Here is a 19,173-nt window from a genome sequence, read left to right as displayed (position 1 = left end):
AGCACTAACAGCTGGTAACACTTATCACCATACTACTAATTATGCTGTTAATTGTTATGGAGACTGAAAAAACAACGGAATATCAGATTACTGATAACCAATAAATATCAGCATAATATGGTAGCTTGCATTTGGGATTACGAATTAAGTCATATTTTATGTTACATATTATAAGTCTAATGTTGGCTTTCTTAGAAAAAAATATTTGTTGTTATTTGTAAAAATAAAGCAGTAAAACAGAGGCCATTTAACAGCAGATAATTAGAAATGAATTGACCACAATAACGTTATATTGGGATTAAACCAGCTTGTTTCTTATAATTCTTAGATATAATGTAATTTACTGTAGAAATGTTTCTGCCTTCTGCTGTATAACAATATTCTGCAGATATTTAGTAAAATCTTAACTAAAAGGGGCCAGTTACAAAGATATTCTGCTTGAGTCAAGAATACAGAGAGATGTGAGCAGTTATTTTATTGAGCAATGCACAGAAAACATTGTTTTTAAATGTCCCTGTAATTTTAATTGCAGCATCTATTGTACTTACATCATGCAGATGACACTGGAGAAAATATCCCATCCATTCCTCTGAGAAAATAACTTTGTACATCGGGTGAATATTCCTTCAATAATGTTATCTTCTTCCTGACAATAATTAGATTTACCTGTATAATAGTTCACTACAAGGTGACATCCAGGTGTAGAGTTATGTGCCTCAGATCTGCAGAATGTCACAAACAGGACCAGCAACAAAAACAAAACAAATAAAATATTTAAACCCATTGTTACAGAAAATCAGGTGCGTTTTAGATGGTTTCTCCTCTCTCCTCAGTCCCAGAACTGACAGCTGCACAGGCATAGTGTGAAATATGCAGGGCACAGGGAGAAGTGGGGATATTGGGAGCCTTATATACATTGCAGATTACTCTTCTGTTATAGACTAAAAAAAATGCATCAGTTTAAATAGAAAAATGCTGCATTTAAAATAATAGCAAACTTTATTAGTAAAAATAAAACAGTTGCAACACCAGGGGTCACTATACATAGAAGCTGGTTTATGGTTTTTCATAGTGCAGTATAATCAGATATGATCATTACGGGTTTAAAGGGGAATTAAACTAAGTTAATAACTGAATAAAGAAACGTTATGCTTCTTTACTTAACCTAGTACCAATGGTTTTGGCCACTTACATCCTGGGTCAACAAAGAAGCATAGGATTGGTCACCCTAATGTCTGCCCATCCTGAGTTTAGAAGTCTTATACACCAGGACAATCCCACAAGAGGTGCCAGAAGACACTGTGAGGAACAGTAGGCATCTGCCTGGACTACCATCCTATCCAGACAGAGATAGGTGCTACAGTATATACCTTATGCAGCACATAATTGTGAACCTGTTGAAATCTCACATTAGTAATGGTATTCATAGCAGAACTTAAAGGGGGTTATGTAACAGCCTGTGAGACAGGAAGTGCAACACTATGTGAGTTCTCCCACTTTTTTACAGGGAGAACCAGGATAACTTGCTGTAAGTGGGGCACTTCCTGCGTCTCACAGGCTATTACACCCCGCAAAAAAAAATGTTTACCCACTCATCATTGATAATGGCATCCAAAACAGCCTCCCACGTCTGTGGAAAGAGTGCTTCTAGTAGATAATAAAGAACTTTATAAAGAAATGAATAAGAACCATAGAAAGAATTGAAACCAGTTTATTTGTGTTTATTCATAGAAGTGTGTCCTGTAAAGAGGTAACAATAATAAGTATAGTACCGATCTGGACATGCACAGTCATATGCAGATTCAGGAGCATGAGTATTTTTATTTTTATTTTATTTAAGCAACATGTTTGCTAACAGGATAAATTAGGGGAGTAACTGGTTCCTGTGCAGCCAGTGCATTGCACACGTGCTTGCTAATATTAAGGATCCCACAGCCAGCAGCTAGGTAATGAGTCAAACTGACTCACCACTAATATGATGCCACACCACTGCTCTATGGGCCATGATGAGGAGGACATGGCCTAGGTGGAGTAGGTGGAGTAGGGGTAGGGAGGCTTACCCTCATCTCTACCCATATCCTCCTCTCTGGTTCCTATGTGTCTGGGTGCTGATAAGGAGGTGATGCTGCCTGTATGATGTCATGATCTCAGCAGGGCATATAGGAGGAGCCATCCTGCCCCTGCCTGCAGTTCCTTTGTCCTGTTTCCCCAGACTAAGCCAGCCATGCCAGCCCTGCTTCTCTGCTGAGGGCCCAGCCCTCGCAATCCAACAGTTGTAAATGAATGTTTAAAAGTGTAAGGTCCAGTCATATACTGCCTGTCAAAGTTTATCACTTTCTCCCTGTAACCAAATCTCTCTACCTGACATCCACTGCCTCTACCATCAGCCACTGCATGTCACTGTTACCCTCTCTAGTCACCTTCTGCTACATCCTGTCACCAACTGCCTCTCTAAGACAACACCTTCTCCCTGTCACCCTCTAATTCTTCCTGTCACTCACTGCCTCTCCCCATCACCTTCTCGCTGTCACACACTGCCTTTACCTGTCACCCTTTCTTGTCACACACTTCTTCTCCATCTCCCACTATATCTCATCACCTCTCTCTCCTATTAACTCTCTCTCTTGTAGCCCTTTCCCCATCACCCACTGCCTCTCCCTGTCATCCTCTATGTCACCCACTGCCTCTCCATCTCCCACTATCTCTCCCCGTTACCCACAGCCTAACACTCTGTCTCTCCCATGTCACTATCTCTCAATCACCCTTTCTCTGTTATCACCAATTGCTTCTCCAAGCCACCACTCTCTCCCCAACATAAAAGGTGGAATTTCCTATGAGGCCACACCCTTGTTCTAAGGCCACATCCTTGTTGTGAGACCACCCCCACTTTTACAGGAGCAAATAATCCACCCTCGTTCTCTGTCATGGTGACCTTTCTGTCATTTTGTTCTGGATCTGCCCCTGTGCACAGCATGACAAATTTGAAGGTATATGTAAAAAGCTGTAAAGTTTAGGCCAAACACTTCACATAACTAATCAAAAGATTTATGTATACCCTCATAAAATATCTGCCCTATAGATCACATTTACAGTTCATCCAAATATTAGGGAGTGAGAGCTTGGACTGCAAATGCTAATTACAAATATTATGAGATGTGCTGTCATGCTGAGACTTGTAGCTCCAGAAAGAAATAGAAAATATAATGCCAATGCACATTTTATAGTACCAAGTACTACCAATCAGAATAATTTTATATCATAGAGCAAAATCGAGGTTTTGCCATACTAGGCCCACCAATCAGCGTCCAGTTGACCTCGTCTGATGGGTCCTTAACACTAAGTTTAAATCTGGGTCATGGATCCCACAAAGCCAGCGTAGGCCAGTCACCCCATGGCAGCACACCAATGAGAAGTTAAGGTGTTCAAAAGTGTTAATAAGAAAGAAGCAAAAGACATGTATTACATACTTTAGGTGAGGGGTATTAATTAAAATGCTAAAAACTGTTATACTAATAAAAAAAAGTAAACCAGAAGCCAGGAAAAGCCAGGAAAGGTGTCAAACATCCTAAGGAGATTGTCCACTGAAACATCCACATCAGCGAGGAACAGAAGGATGTTAGCAGCACTAAAAGTTATAGGGCTTATTTCTGAAAAACACACTGCTGCAACCACATTTGCATATTTTGCCATAGTAGTGTATTTGGTTATTGACTAATGTTAGTTAAAGCCCTTTTCCTGGATTACAAGCATGCACCTGGATGTACGAGGACTGTTATGCCCAATTTGAGCATCTTTAGAAGCCAACACCTCTCATACTTGCAATGCCCTATTGTAGGTGTAGTTTTTCCCACAGTGTATGGCCACCAATGTGAATGATTAAGCATCTCTGAATGTAACCACTTTTGTGACATGCATATGACACTCAATAACATACTAACATGGATCATGCTCATGCAACTGAACAGCCACCTCGCATCCACCGCAGAACAACTCCCAGAATATTTTAATTTTATTCATGCAACATGAGTTTTTAGGGATCTTTGTGTATGTGCAGTCACAAACAATCACTCAGGACCAGAAACACTGGCATTGTTTCAGACTCAGAATCAGACACATATTTTCTAAAATACTGTGGCCCAATAACCACAAATATTAGAATTAGACCTCACCGGATTTGCCAAAGGCTCAATGGCCTATGAGAACAAATATACAGTAGGGCAAGTGGGCAGCCCTGGTGTGTACTCCTATGTCACCTGAATGTAACAATAGTATGGTCATTTGCAATTACCTTGGCAGTTCTTGAAGAGCATAGCATACGGACACATTGATTGAATCTCAGGTCCATGCTGAATTTTGCAAAGTCCTCCCAAAAATAAACAGATTAACAGAGACATAACAAGTCCCCCCTAAATGTCAACCAGACCTAATACAGAGATGAGATTAGAGAAGGGGTTATGGCAACTAATAGGATGAGTAGGAAACTACATCAAGTGATGAAGGATTTGATCATCACAGCAATGATGGCACTAACCCTCCTCAGCATTATTTAATGGAGGTATACAAATTTCTAAAAGTGTAGGGATAATAAAGGTAGACATGAAAACAAATTGGGCATGTGGGGATAGACACAATAAGATTGAGGGGGATGGTGGGGATAGAAAGGGAGAACGGACTCTCCAATCCAAAATAAGAGAGATAATATTTCTACACAGTCAATCCAAATATCAATAAGAGCATGAGGCACCTAAGTTTGGGAAGCCAATATTGAAATAAAAAAAGAGTAAAAAATAATACAAACTTTAAGCAAACAATAACAACATTTACATGACCAAAATTATAAAGATCTAGATAAAAGTTGGCAAAAAATAAACCAATCCATGGATTTGAACATTTTGAGTATGTGCTCTCAGCAGGGCTGTTTCTAGCCAATTTGGCTCCCAGTGCAAGATTTAAAAATGCGCCCCCCCATGACATAAAAAAATGTGCCCCCTTACACACCTAGATAAAAAAAACTTGCGCGTGCACACGGCAAGGGGGCGTGGCCTCATCTAAATGGGTGTGGTCTCATTTAAATGTACATGGCCTTGTCTGAAAAGACTACCTCACAATCCAGTTTTTGACCCTGCTCCAACAGATCATGACCACCACAGGAAAAAAAATTCTACCATATTAAGCCCCACACAGTAATGCCCCCTGCACCATATTATGCCACACACCGCAATGCCCTTGATAGGTTAAAACCCCACACTACGGCAGGGAAGAGTCCCCATTTCACACATTACGGCAGGTGTCCCCATTTTACACAGAGAGAGAGAGAGAGAGAGAGAAAGAGAGAGAATACTTACAGAGGCGATTACCGCTCTTCGGCCCGCCTCATCAGTCGCTCCTCGAGCCGGCCTTTCCCTTTTCCTAACTTGGATCCCCCTCTGTACTCCGCCAGGGTGGGGGGGGGAGTTTTGCGTCGTGACGGGGGTTGCGTCATGACGGGTTACTCAGGGAGAAATAGGAGGGGGAAGCAGGGAGCCACAGTGCAGCGGCGGGCGCCCAGTGCGTTTGCACTGCTCGCCTGCCCCAAGAAACGGCCCTGGCTCTCAGGACTCAGAATTGAGGTGTTCAATACATAAACCCTATTTGTTCTAAAATCTATGAACTCCATTGTCAGCTTGAAAAGAATGCCTATTAAAATATAAGAATTGGAATGCTTTTAACTTCAGAGAGAGAGAAGGAGAGGATCTTTTGGTTCAATTAATTATAGTTATTTATTTGGCTGTAGTGAGTAGAATCACAATAATTGATATAATGAATTTTCTTACAGGCGCAAGATCCCAATTTGCAAAGTTGGAACGTAAGCAGACCAAAGAATCAGGATATACATATATATATACATATATATATATATATATATATATAAATGAAATAAATTAATGCGGCACGCCACAGACTTTATGACAAATTACCCACATCCTTTATTTCTCTCTCTCTCTATATATATATATATATATATATATATATATATATATATATACAGATCGTGTGGTCCGGCTCTCCTCTAATATCATCCAATGCCACAGGTGCCTCCGTGATATCAGGTATGTAGAGGTAACATATGGTTGCAACTATATATAAGGGAGATTAGCCATGTATGTTTTTTAGCTCTAATGATATTATTCTGCCTGTACCGATGTAGTGGTATTTATAGTTGCCTTGGTGATGGGGAGCACTGCAGTCACGAACCTGGCCTGTCGTCATGTCCTATGCCCCACCTGGAGCAGGCTGCATCCCGCTGTCCGAACGCCGCTGAGCACAGGGTGATTAGTTGTATATAAGGTAAGACTTGTTCTTTTTCTGTTTAAACCTGAGGAAAATGACAAATGAAACGTTGTTATCCACTTGGAGTGCTGCGTCTGCTGATGTCTGATGTGCTGCGTCTGCTGATGTCTGATATATATATATATATACATATACACATACACATACTGTACACAGCAAATGGGTTCTCCGGGGGACCTTTGGCTCGGTACTCCTATTGCTTAAAAAAGAACCAGACAGCACTCTTCGGACTTAACAACTTGGCAAAAGTGCCAATCATCTCAAATAAAGTGCATAGTGTGAAGTCAGATGGGTTCCCAAGGGAACCCATCTGCTGCATGTGTTTAATTAGGAAGGCACTGTAACGGACGCAGCCCTAGCTGGCTCTAGAGGAGTACTTTTTGCCAGCCTGTTTCTGTATTCAGTGCGTAAGTTGCTGGCCCTTATATTTCTGATCCGATTACTGTATTTTTCATTACTATCTAGAAGAGAGTAGGTGCGCTGTATTACTGTTAATGTATTTCCTTTTGTCAGGTGTACTATTGCAGCACCTTGTTGGTGCTGTATTATGTCCTTATTATGATCTTAGGAATCAGTCTCACTTTAGGTGCAATGGCAAGCTTTGTCTTTTTATTGTGTTGTATACTTTAGAGTGGTAAGGTTATGTGCAGCTTTTGCGAAATGTCTCGCGACAGGCTGATCACTTTTTCCCGTAGACAATGCAGCTTTAATGGCGGAACAATGTACTGCCATCCGTTCCTTAAAGGGACGTTCGGTCTTGCCTATATAAGATAGGCCGCACGGGCAAATGATTTGATAGACAGTAAAAATTGAATTACATGTAAGTCGATGTTTAATATGTAACACTTTACCATTGTGCGGATGGTAAAATGTGTCACCTGGGATCAAATACTTGCAGGTTACACAAGTGCATCTAATGCAGCCTGTTTTGCCATGATAAAAACCCGGAGTGGGCTCAGTTATGTCTGCTTTAACAAGGACATCACAGATATTATGTCCCCGCTTATAGCAAGACAACAATTGTGTGTCTGAAAGGCCACAATCTTGGTCGGACCTGATAATTGGACATAAACTTTTGGCTATTTTATTAATGCCAGGGCTGGCTGATGTATATTGAGTAACCCAGGGCAAGATGTTTTTTTGGGGTTTAGGGTTAGATTGCAATAAAGACATTCTGTCAATATTTAAAACCTTAAATTTGGTTTGTTGTAGCTGAGCAAAATCATACCCACGTTTCAAAAACTTCTCTAATAATGCATCAATCTGGATCTCTGCTTGCTTAATATCAGAAGTTATACACCTTACTCGAATGAACTGCAAGTAAGATAGCCCTTTAATTAAAGATTCAGGGTGACAGCTGTTTGCCAAAAGTAAATTGTTGCGGTCAGTAGGCTTAGAATAAAGTTTAGTTGAAATATGGCCGTCTACAATGGAGATGGCAACGTCCAAGAAGTGAATATCTGTTGTACTAAAGGAAAAAGTAAACTTAACTGGACTGGTACTAGAATTATGTGATTCAAGATGTCTAACTAAATCGCAACTGTCCCCACGCCAAAAAATGAGCACGTCATCTATATAGTGGCAAAAGATAAGGATTCTATCTGCAATTGAGCGGTCTGAAAAAAATGTTGGCTGTTCAATGTCAAACATGAAGATGTTAGCATATGAGGGGCCTACCGCCACCCCCATAGCAAACCCAATCAATTGCAGATAGAATGCCCCATTGTAAATAAAAAAATTTTTTGTCAAAATGAATTGAAGTATATCCACTAGGAAAGAGACAGCAGGGCCATCATAAGTCGTCTGGTCATTCAAAAACCGTCCTATCGCCGTCAGACCGGTATATAGGCTGACTACATCAATTGAAAACATGGTAACATCAGAAGATAATTCTGGAAGAGCTAATAATTTCACTAAAAGTGATGTTGTATCGAGCAAATATCTCGGATGTTTCCTTATGTATGGTTGTAGTATCGCATCTAAATATACTGACAAGGGTTGTGTGAGACTACCGTGGGCAGCAATTATGGGCCTGCCCGGGGGGATCAGTGAGCGATTTATGTATCTTAGGTATGGAATAAAACAGGGGGAACAATGGGAACGCAGGTAATAGGGCTTTACTAAATTGATCTGAAATAATCCCACTGTCCACCGCCTGTTTAAGGATAGTTGATAATTCCCCTTTAAATAATTTAGTAGGATCTTCTGGGAGTCGTCGATAAGTCTTAGAGTCCTCCAACTGAAGAGCAACCTGTTTCTTGTAGTTCGTCAAGTCCTGGATCACCAAGGCACCCCCCCCTGTCAGCTGGATGGAAGATCAGATCCTTATTACTAGCGAGGTCAGCTAGAGCTGCTTGTTCTATAGAAGATAAATTATGCCGATGAGGAGACTGGTTTGAGATAATTGTATGAACATCATCGTGTAATAAACGCATACATGTTTTTATTGAAGGGTTGAATGATTGTGGTTCAAACGATGATTTGGGAGCCAATTTTAACAGCTGGGCCAGCAAATCAAAAGTAGCAGGAGTAAGTTGATCCTGGATTTGTACGGTGGTAGGTATACTGCGTTTGCAATAAAACTCACTCAACTTCAACTGTCGGTGTAGTCTATGTTGTTCTACACTCCACTCAAGTGGATTAAATCTGGTGGTAGGTACGAAAGATAACCCCTTGGATAAAACAGCAGTCTCTGCAGGGGATAATTCATAAGATGATAAATTTACGATTAGGGTTTCTTCATGGTCTGTTTGTTTCCACGTCCCATGCCTTTTGTTTTGGCCACCACGCCTTGTGTATTTGCACTGCCACGGGTATAATGTACCCGCGCGGTCACTCATAAAGGGTCCTTCAGTCCGCGGGAAACTGTGTCGGAACCACCTCTGTCAGTGTCACTGGCAGATGAAATAAATTCAGTTGAAGAGTCCATTTGTCTCCCTCCTGGTCTCCTGTTATGTCTAAAGAATGGTTTTCTGAAGTCAGACCCTCTGGCAGGATAGGTCCATTGATATACTGTATTGATTTCATAGTCAGCATTGACTTTTGCCTGTTTTAGTCTTTTTATACTTGATCAAGTCCCTTTTATAGACCTGTAATTGTGAGTTAAGTTTGGTGTACCATTCCATGCTGGTATCAGCAGTGATATTAGCTTTGTGTATAGCCTCAAAAGCATCAATTTTATCTTTCAGGATGGTGACTTCTTTGGTTGAAAACTCAATTATGAGGAGCATGAGATCAAAGGAGCATTTGTTCACTATTGAGACACATTTTCTGCTGAAAGCAGGATCATGTTTCCCAATTGTAGGGCCATTACGTACACGTAGGCCATAGGGGATCTTTTTGGCTCTATGATAATCGCTGAGTGACAAAGCGTGAAACTGATAGTCAATCTCCCTGCTTTTGAGCATGAGTAGCTCACGGTAAATATCATCAAGCTGCAAGGCTTCTGCTTGTTCAGTTAAAGCACCAGAGCATAGAATAGCCTCAGCTTCAGCTTCTGAATATGAGTAAGTGTCACCAATTGGATATGTCGTGGCGGCAAAGCCACTAGTCATCTGATCAGGCTCCAAGTCAGTCATGACAATAAAGTGCAACACAAGTGCAATTGAAAAAATTTGCCAACAATGCAGTAATATCCACTAAACACTAATGAAATTGTGCAAAAGATAAAACTGTTTCTGATATGAAACACAACAGGTGATACCAATGTAGCATACTATTATGTTTCTGGGACACTGCTGGTCAGGGGTACCCAGTTAAGTTATAAAAAAAGTGAAATATATAATTTATATATATATATATATATATATATATATATATATATAAAAACTGTGATGATGTAGCAGCATTGGTGCTGGGTAACAAGGGTGACAGTGCAGCTACATCATCCATCAGGAGCCAGAAGCGAAGCGGAGACCTGCATGGCCAGACTGGCATGATTCAATGGCGGCTTCCTCTCTTTATAAGGTATGTATGTTACATTATTCATTGTTGTTCACCTTGACAAAGGGTCTAGAATGCCCCAAAACATTGGAATTCTAGATGTGAAATACACTTTTTTCTGCTGAAAGTCTCTGAGTGCTGCTGCTTTGCATGTTATGGATTTCATTTAAAACGTCTACCAGAGGAAGCGTTGTGACCTATTAGGAGGACTTCCGCTCCCCCACCTAAGTGTGTATATATATATATATATATATATATATATATCCAGGGCAGCCATCGGGGGGACTGGTGTCATGGGCCCTTACAGAGAGAGGTGTCCACCCCTGGCTCCTTTTGCCAATACCTGTAGAGCTGCACCAGGTGTGTACAACAAGAACAGGTTGATGCACAGGGAGAACTTATAAATCAAGCCTTCCCCATTCATCAGCTCTCTCCGAATCATTCCTGCAGGTCCGTAACGCTGCACCCATATGTAACTTCACAATGTATGACATCACATAGGGGTGGAGTTGTGCAGCAGAATCTTTTTTTGAGAGAGAGAGGGTTCTGTCTCTTTGTCAGTCCCAGGCTCCCAATTTCTGATGGCAGCCCTATATATATATATATATATATATATATATATATATATATATATATATATATATATCCATAAAGTAGGGGAGAACTCACCAGACTTCTTAAAAGCAAATCCTTTATTCAAAACATGGGATGAAAATTCCTATCAACATTTTGGTTCTATGTTGGACCTTTGTCAAAATAGGACCGAAATGTTGATGTGAATTTTCATCCCATGTTTTGAATAAAGGATTTGCTTTTAAGAAGTCTGGTGAGTGCTCCCCTACTTTATGGATATATTGGAATGATGAGCAGTTGGTTGTTTTCATTGGAATTTGTTGCTAAGCCCCAGTGTATTATACAATCATTTTTTTGTTACACTGTCAGTCACCCAGCAGTGTATAATCTCATACACATATTGTGTGACACTGTTGGTGAAATTAAACTGCAGTGTTCTATTTCTATTTCTGACTCATACATGTATTGTGTGACACTGTAGGTGAAAATAAACCGTAGTGTTAGATAGTTATCTCTGACATAGACATGTTTTGTGACACTGTAGGTTGTACATTTTTTGTAAAAATTGTGGTGTGTGCTATACCATACTTGGTTTGTGTTTGTTGATAGATATGGTGGACAAACAATTGAGAGGAGAGCAGGAAGCACATACTGCTTCTGCAGGTGCTTCCACCAGTCATGATGATACAACTCCGTCAACATTATCTACTAAGGCCAATGCCCAAGGGCATTGGTAGCTTATGTCAGGGCATGTAAATTCAAAGAAAAAATTCGAATTAGTAGAAGATGGATTAGTGCAATAACCAATAAAAATAGTTGTCCATGCAATAATGACCATCACCAATGACCCCAATAATTAATTTCATTTATTAAAATCATACAAAATAAATTAAATTACTGTCTAGAGTAGTTTGGCAACAATGGGTGGCATGCCTCAGGTTGCCCTTAGCCAGCTTTATGCAAAATATGTAACATATAAATAAATATGTATGTTTTTTACTAATATACACAACTAATTTTTGTATGAATTTAACATATTTCCCCTTTATTGTAGACAGTCTGGTAGAAAGAGATTGAAATTGCACTGAGTTTCGAGTGTGGTTCCCTTATATGGAATCCGAAACATGCAATATATAATGCAAGATGAAAACAATATTATGCGGTGGTCAAAATTGACTGGAAATGAGTGGAAATAAATATTTTTGCAGTTAGTAATGCTGTAGGAACAAAAACAGGCCAAATTCTCTAATTTTAGCTATTTTTATCATTAAAAAAAAGATCCAAAACCAAAACCCACAAGGGCAGCTTTAACAAAACCAATACAAATCCAAAACACGAAGGAGATACAGATCCAAAACCCAAGATTTGGGCCGGCGCACATCTCTAATATATATATAATGCATGAAGAAGGCGACATTCAGCAGGATTTATGAAACAAACTTGCAAACCACACAATGTGCAATCTATTCTTATGTTTCAGAATTTTATTCCATCAGAGAACAGCATAAGAAAAAAAACTAGGGATGACTGGGTTCGGATCTCATAAATCTGAACCCCCCTGGACTTCAGGATCTGAACCCGGATCCAAGTACGGCGGGACTTCCCACCACACTCAGATCCCAGAACTAGGCAAGACATCATCATCCTGCTGTCGGATTCTTGCTGGTTTTGGATTCCATATAAGCAGTCGCTTGTCGCTCTGGACTTAGAGAGTATGGTAGACAGACATCTGTCTCTCTGTGGTTGGTGGCTTGGGTGGGGTCAGTGTGTGCTCTTTAGGGGTGCTGTCCTGTTTACTGTTAGAGGTGCTGTACAGGGGTGCTGTCCTGTGGTGTCCTGTGCTGTTACAGGTGCTGTCCTGTGCTGTTAGGGGTGCTGTCCTGTATGTTGTAAAAATGTAGGGGTGTGGTAAAAATAAAGGAATGCTGTGGCCCTCTCCTGTATGCTGCAAAAAAATATAGGGGTGCAAAAAAAAAGGAACGCTGTGGCGCTGTTGGGTGCTGTAAAAATAAAGGAATGCTGTGGCCCTGTCAGGTGCTATAAAAAGAAATTAATGCTGTGGCCCTGTTCTGTATCCTGCAAAAATATAGGGGTGCTGTAAAACTAAAGGAATGCTGTGGCCCTGTCCTGTATGCTGTAAAAATATAGGGGTGCTGCAAAGAAAGGAACACTGTGGCCCTGTCTTGTATGCTGTAAAAATAAAGCGGTACTGTAAATATAAAGGGGCAGTGTTCTGTGTGTTGTAATAATAAAGGGGCGCTGTGCTGTGAAATGGAGAACAAAAACTTGGAGTAAAAAATTGTAAAGGATCAGAAACCACTTCCTAGTACTAGTGATGAAACTGCTGCCACCAGTCATGACATTGATGATGCAATTCCATCAACGTCATCTGCTAAGGCTAAAGCCCAATGGGCATGTAAAATCTAAGAAGCAAAAAATGAATAACCAAAAAAAAAATAAAAAAAAATTATTTGATGAGAAATGTAAAACTGGCAATATGATATTCACAGAATGAAGAAGCAAGGAAAGGCTAAGACCTTGTCCTATGTTCATGACTGCTGGTTCAGCTTCTCATGAAGATGGAAGCCCTCCTCCCTCACAAAATATAAAAAATAAAGCTTGTTAAAGCACAGGAAAAAACAACTGTGCATTCAGTATCAGAGATATCACAAATCCCCAAGGAGAGTCCAAGTGTGTGCAGAAGCAGCTGGAGAAATTGAAGGAGGAGCTACAATGGAGTGATTCCGCTAAGTACGTGGGACTTGTGGATGGAGCCCTTCATGCATTTTGCGAGGATTCAAGGGTGGTCAATCTTTTGAAATCAGATAGCTACATTTTGGCCACCGTGCTCAAAACTAGGTTTAAAGACTATGTTGTATCTCTCTTTCCAGCGGACACAAGTCTGCAGAGGTGCATAGACCTGCTGGTGAGAAAATTGTCACCTCAAGCAGATTGTGACATGTCAACAGCTCCTCCTTCATTTTCTCCTGCAACTGTGGCTGCGAGGAAAAGAATACAATTTCCTAGCCGACTCGCTGGCGGTGATGCAGGGCAGTCATGAGCAAGTTTCAACATCTGGTCTGGACTGAAGTAGCTGCCAACAATTACTGACATGTCTACGGTCACTGCATATGATGCTGTCACCATTGAAAGAATGGTGTAGGATTATATCAGTGACAGCATCCAAGTAGGCATGTCAGACAGTGCGTATGTATACTGGCAGGAAAAAGAGGCAATTTGGAGGCCCTTTGCCCAAACTGGCTTTATTTTACCTAAGTTGCCCCCCCCCCTCCAGTGTGTACTCTGAAACAGTTTTTAGTGCAGCAGATAACCTTGCTAGCCATCGGCATAGGAGGTTACTTCCACAAAATGTGGAGAAAATGATGTTCGTCAAAATGAATTAGAAATTCCTACCGGAAGACCTTTACCAGCAATTGCCTCCAGAAAGTACACAGGGACCTGTGATGGTGGATTTGAGCAGGGACAAATTAATACTCTGTGAGGATGAGGATGTAAACACTTAAGGGGGTGAGGAATTGGAGGATGAGGACGATATCTTGCCTCTGTAGAGCCAGTTTGTGCAAGGAGAGATTAATTGCTTCTTTTTTGGTGGGGGTCCAAACAAAGCAATCATTTCAGCCACAGTCGTGTGGCAGACCCTGTCACTGAAATGATTGGTTTGTTAAAGTGTGCATGTCCTGTTTATACAACATAAGGGTGGCTGGGACTGCCCAAGGACAATTCCATTTTATGCCTTATGTGCTCTTTGGGGCCAATTTTGAAAACTGCCATCCTGTCTGCCACTGCAGTGCCACTCCTAGATGGGCCACATGTTTGTGCCGCCCACTTGTGCTACTTAGCTTAGTCATCCAGCTACCTCGGTGCAACCACTTAGCCTAAAATCAATATTGTGAGGTGTGCTGTGTTTAGAATTGACTGGCAATTAGTGAAAATTAACGTTAATGAGGCTAATAATACTGTAGGAACAAAAAAAATTCTGTGGTTTTAGGTGTTTTTGTTTAAAAAAATAAAAATCCACATACAAAATATAAACCAAAACCCGAAAGGGTGGTTAAGTCAAAACCAATCCAGATCCAAGACATGAACGGAGATCCAAAACACAAAACACAAAAAGCGTCCAGTGCACATCTCTACAAAAAACAACTTACCTTTTTAGAGCAGATGGCCCAGTGAGGAGACACAAAGAGTATGGCAAGTCCTGGCATCGACACAGAGTCATGATGTCATCAGGCTGCGTCTTAGACCCGTCCCTATTAGTGAAGCAGTAATAATTTGCCTATATGCAAAGCAGCAAGTTGAAAGATCAGGTTACTTTTTCTGACATCAGTCCGACAGCCAATTAATACACTTGGTTTTCCTTAAAAAATGGCTCATATCTGTAGTGGATGTGTGAATTGTCAGCATTTGATGATGAGGGAATATTTTTTACATCCAATGACAGGAGTGATGCACACACTTAAACATCATATGACGTGTGAGAATAAATATATTATATATCTCATTATTTGCCCATGTCACATGATTTATATTGGGAAGACAATATAGATGCTTAAGGAGCTGATTGCGATGCATCGCTCCTCCATTAAGTGATGTGTAAAATTGACAATAGCACATCACCAGTTGCAAAACATTTTTCTGAGGCTTGACATACATTAAATTACTTTAAATGTATGCCATTGGATCAAATTAGACCCCTCAAAAGGGGTAGAGATTGACAAAAGAGACTGCTTCAGTGAGAATGTGAACTCATTTATAAATTTAATTCGATCTCTCTGGGTGGTTTAAATGAAGAGACAAATCTTATCGAATCTTGATTGCAAAAACACGCTATAGCATGTATTTTACATGGTACTGTATAAGCATTAAGGGAATACATTTTCAGAAACGTGCGGGTCCCATATGTAATGCTGTGATGTCTGCTGTGCTCTGCAACCACTGGTAATCCTGCTATTTCCCCTTCTAGTCGCTGTCGCACAGCTGTCAGTGTGAGAACCCCCCACTCTGCTCACTGCTCCCTCTTTCATTCAGAGAGTCCGGTGCTGTCTCTGGCCACTGTCCCTCAGCTTCTGCTGCCTCCTCATCACTGTCCCTCAGCCTTCAGCTCTACCTGGCACTGTCTTATAGCCTCCGCTCTGTGATGGTGGTTAGCCATTGGATAATCAGCCGTATTCCAATGTGTGACCAGAATGTATTTGCAAAAATAGACGCAAATATTTTTTGATAAATGGGTCCCTTAGTGAGGGAGATGGATGTTTTTGTCTGTGCCTGAAATGAAGGAGATTAGTGTGTGCTTTTTTTGTCTGCCATAACTCAGCCTGTTTGTTGGTTTGTGTGTTGCTAAATGTAGGTAGGTAAATGTACATTATGTCACATCAGTATGTTGCTGAGGGAATGGAACGTGGGTTGATTCTGTGCTGGTATTGATGCTGATGAATGAGGATTGTCTGTGCCTGTACTGTGGGATTTCAGTATATTGTTTTGTTGCCTGTTCTCAGAGAGAGGAGTGTGAATTGTGCCTGTATGTGTAGAGGTGAGTGTGTATTTTCCATATTGAGATAAATGTGTTAGAGGAGTGTGCACTGTATGCCTTTTCTGTGGCTTAAGAGTGTGCACACACACACACACACACACACACACACACACACACACATGAAAAACGTAGGATTATGAAGGCATTAAACCGTCATTTATGGGGCAGTGTGCTGGTAGTAGGGTCAAATGGACATTTAAGGGCATTTGGGGAGGCACATGGGGACCTTAAAAGCATTAACTGCAATGTTACCCAGAAACAGTGAAGTAGGACCCCAATTCTTTAAAATAAGGGGTCCCAGGGACCCACATATTTTTTGCTCAGCGCAATTGCTGCTTAATATGTTCTAAGATGATATAGAGCCTAATTCAAACCTGATTGGTTCTGTGCACAGCAGCCTATCAGATCTGAACTGTGCATGAGGGAGGGGGTGGGCCGAAGGCATTTGGCTGCCATTTAGGGGGCGTGGTCCGGGCAATGTAGGTGTGCCTGGAACATGTGGGGGATGGGCAGCAGCGGCTACATGACATCACATGCAGCCGCTGTGATCCTCGCAGTGAAGAGTAGCTCCCTGCCAGTGTGCAGGAGCTGCGCTGATAAGAAGCTACTCTTCAAGTACAAAAGTATCGCCGCTGTGCGATGCTTTTGTACTTGAGCGGGGGGGGGAGGTGTCGGGCCTGACATGTGGGGGCAGACTATCCCTGTACTGGGTGTCCCCTTGCATGTTTGTGTGACTGATTGTAGATGTGTTAAATTTAGCACATCTACGATCAGGTCTTAATTAGGTCCATAGAGAGAACAAGTGTGTTTTCTCTTGGGCTGCTTGTTCAAGTTGAGATTAATTTATTTATATATATATATATATATATATATATATCTCCATACAGAGGATCCGTCACTCCAAACATAGATGATCGTAGTTGCTCTGGTGCCTTCTTTAAGGGGTTAGCGCCCCTGCACATGCAGCAATTAACAGGAAGCGGCACTCAGAGACGTAGTATATCGTGCAAAATAAAGCAGCAAAGCTTTAATATATCATCACATCAACGTTTCGGGGTTATATACCTTCATCAGGATAACAACAAGTGATCACACCACAAACTTTATATATTACCCCCAATTACCCCCAATGTTTTCATTGGTGGGGGTAATGTATAAAGTTTGTGGTGTGATCACTTGTTGATATCCTGATGAAGGGGTATAACCCCGAAACGTTGATGTGATGATATATTAAAGCTTTGCTGCTTTATTTTGCACGATATACTACGTCTCTGAGTGCCACTTCCTGTTAACTACTATATATATATATATATATATATATATATATATATATATAATTTTCAATTGCTCAATGTGCAGCTGCTTGTCATCTGGAAACTGATTCATCAAATATTCCCACAGGTTCATGATTCATAATTCCAATTTTAATTTTCTCCTTTATAAATTTATATCAAATTTTTAAGTAGTAAAGGAGAAGTGAATTCTCCTACTGTGTTCAATTACAAAAAAAATTATTTACCATATTTATTTTTGAAATCAATATTTCTTATGTATTTGTGAAGCTTTAAAAAAATGCAAGCGTGAGAGCAACAGAGACAAAGTTAATGAATTTGGTTGAGATTATATCCATTTGACAGTATAACTAGTATAACTCTTACATTTGTAGTGAAATTATACAATAGCCTAAAAGTCTAAAAGTTATAAGTCTGCAGGCAAGGCAGTCAGTTTTTTTTTGTGATCCTGGCTGCCAGAAAACCGTCACTGGAATACTGACACCTGGTGAAATCCCTGCAGTCATAATCCCAACTACTTGCCGAAATCCCCACTTGGGTAGTGGTCCATGCCACCACCCAAAAGGAAATATAAACCTGTGGTGACCTAAGGTCACCACCGGGCCTGAAGCATGAAGAGCACAGCAAACCCTCGAGGGGACATGCTGCATTCACCACCAGTATTCTATCTGCCAGTTTCGCAGAATTGGCCTCTTACCGATTCCATCTGCAGAGAAACACTTAATACATATTAGCAAACTAGGTGCTTCATCGCGCCCTACGGGCGCTCTTCACACCGTCGCAAGGGGCTACGCCCCCTTAACCCTTGCATGCCTTTCTGGGGTTCAATATTTGTATTATATAGAGTATTACCTGCATTCCTTTGTTAGTGGTTAAATATTGCACAATGAAAGGGCGTGCGATGGTGAAGGAGGCACAGCCCCTTGCGACGGCGTGAACAGCACCTGCAGGGCACAATGTACAGAATGCAGCAGGTGCGGGGGGGGGCTGTGGATGGGGGAGGGTGTCTATAGATGCTGCGGGTAGAGGGGGGTGGAAGCGGGGTGGCCCGGATGGGGAAGGGTCGGGAGATGCTGTGGGTGGGGGAGGGGCAGAGGAGTGGGGGCTGCAGATGGGGGATGGGGTCCGGAGGCACTGCCGGTGGGGGAAGGGCAGGGGTGCCAAGGGTGGGAGAGGGGCAGGTGCGGGGATGTTGCGGATGTGTGAAGGGTTCCGGAGGTGCTGTGGGATGGGAAGGGGCGGGGGTGGGGTAGGGGGTCCGGAGGTGCTGTGAGTAGGGGAGGGGCAGGTACAGGTGGTGTGGTGGATGGAGAAGGGGGTCCGGAGGTGCTGCAGGTGGTGGAGGGGCAGGTGGGGGAGGGGTGGATGAGGGGGGCACCGCGGATGGAGGAGGGTGTCTGCAGATGCTGCGGGTGGAGGGGGGTCAGGTGTGGGGGGAGACATATATGGGGGGTGGATGGTGGAGGGGGTCTGGACGTGCTGTGG

General features: G+C 41.7%; 1 long non-coding RNA gene across 4 annotated transcripts in view; it reads left to right on the top strand.

Annotated features, from left to right (window-relative positions):
- Positions 1–529: 529 nt before the first annotated feature.
- LOC135014834 (uncharacterized) overlaps positions 530–19,173 on the top strand; it is a 28,875-nt gene continuing 10,231 nt past the window's right edge. For 2 of the 4 annotated variants that reach the window (XR_010213284.1, XR_010213240.1), the window contains exons 1-4: positions 530–614; positions 5,816–5,845; positions 6,029–6,089; positions 6,188–6,327. This is a non-coding gene — a long non-coding RNA (uncharacterized LOC135014834). Of the gene's footprint in view, positions 615–5,815; positions 5,846–6,028; positions 6,090–6,187; positions 6,328–8,594; positions 8,877–12,325; positions 13,016–19,173 lie in introns of those variants that run through there. The other 2 variants (XR_010213335.1, XR_010213386.1) reach the window with 2 other exon arrangements.

Source organism: Pseudophryne corroboree, chromosome 1 (genome assembly GCF_028390025.1).
Source record: "Pseudophryne corroboree isolate aPseCor3 chromosome 1, aPseCor3.hap2, whole genome shotgun sequence".
NCBI classification, from domain to species: Eukaryota; Metazoa; Chordata; class Amphibia; order Anura; family Myobatrachidae; genus Pseudophryne; species Pseudophryne corroboree.
This window is presented reverse-complemented; position numbering and strand designations above follow the sequence as displayed.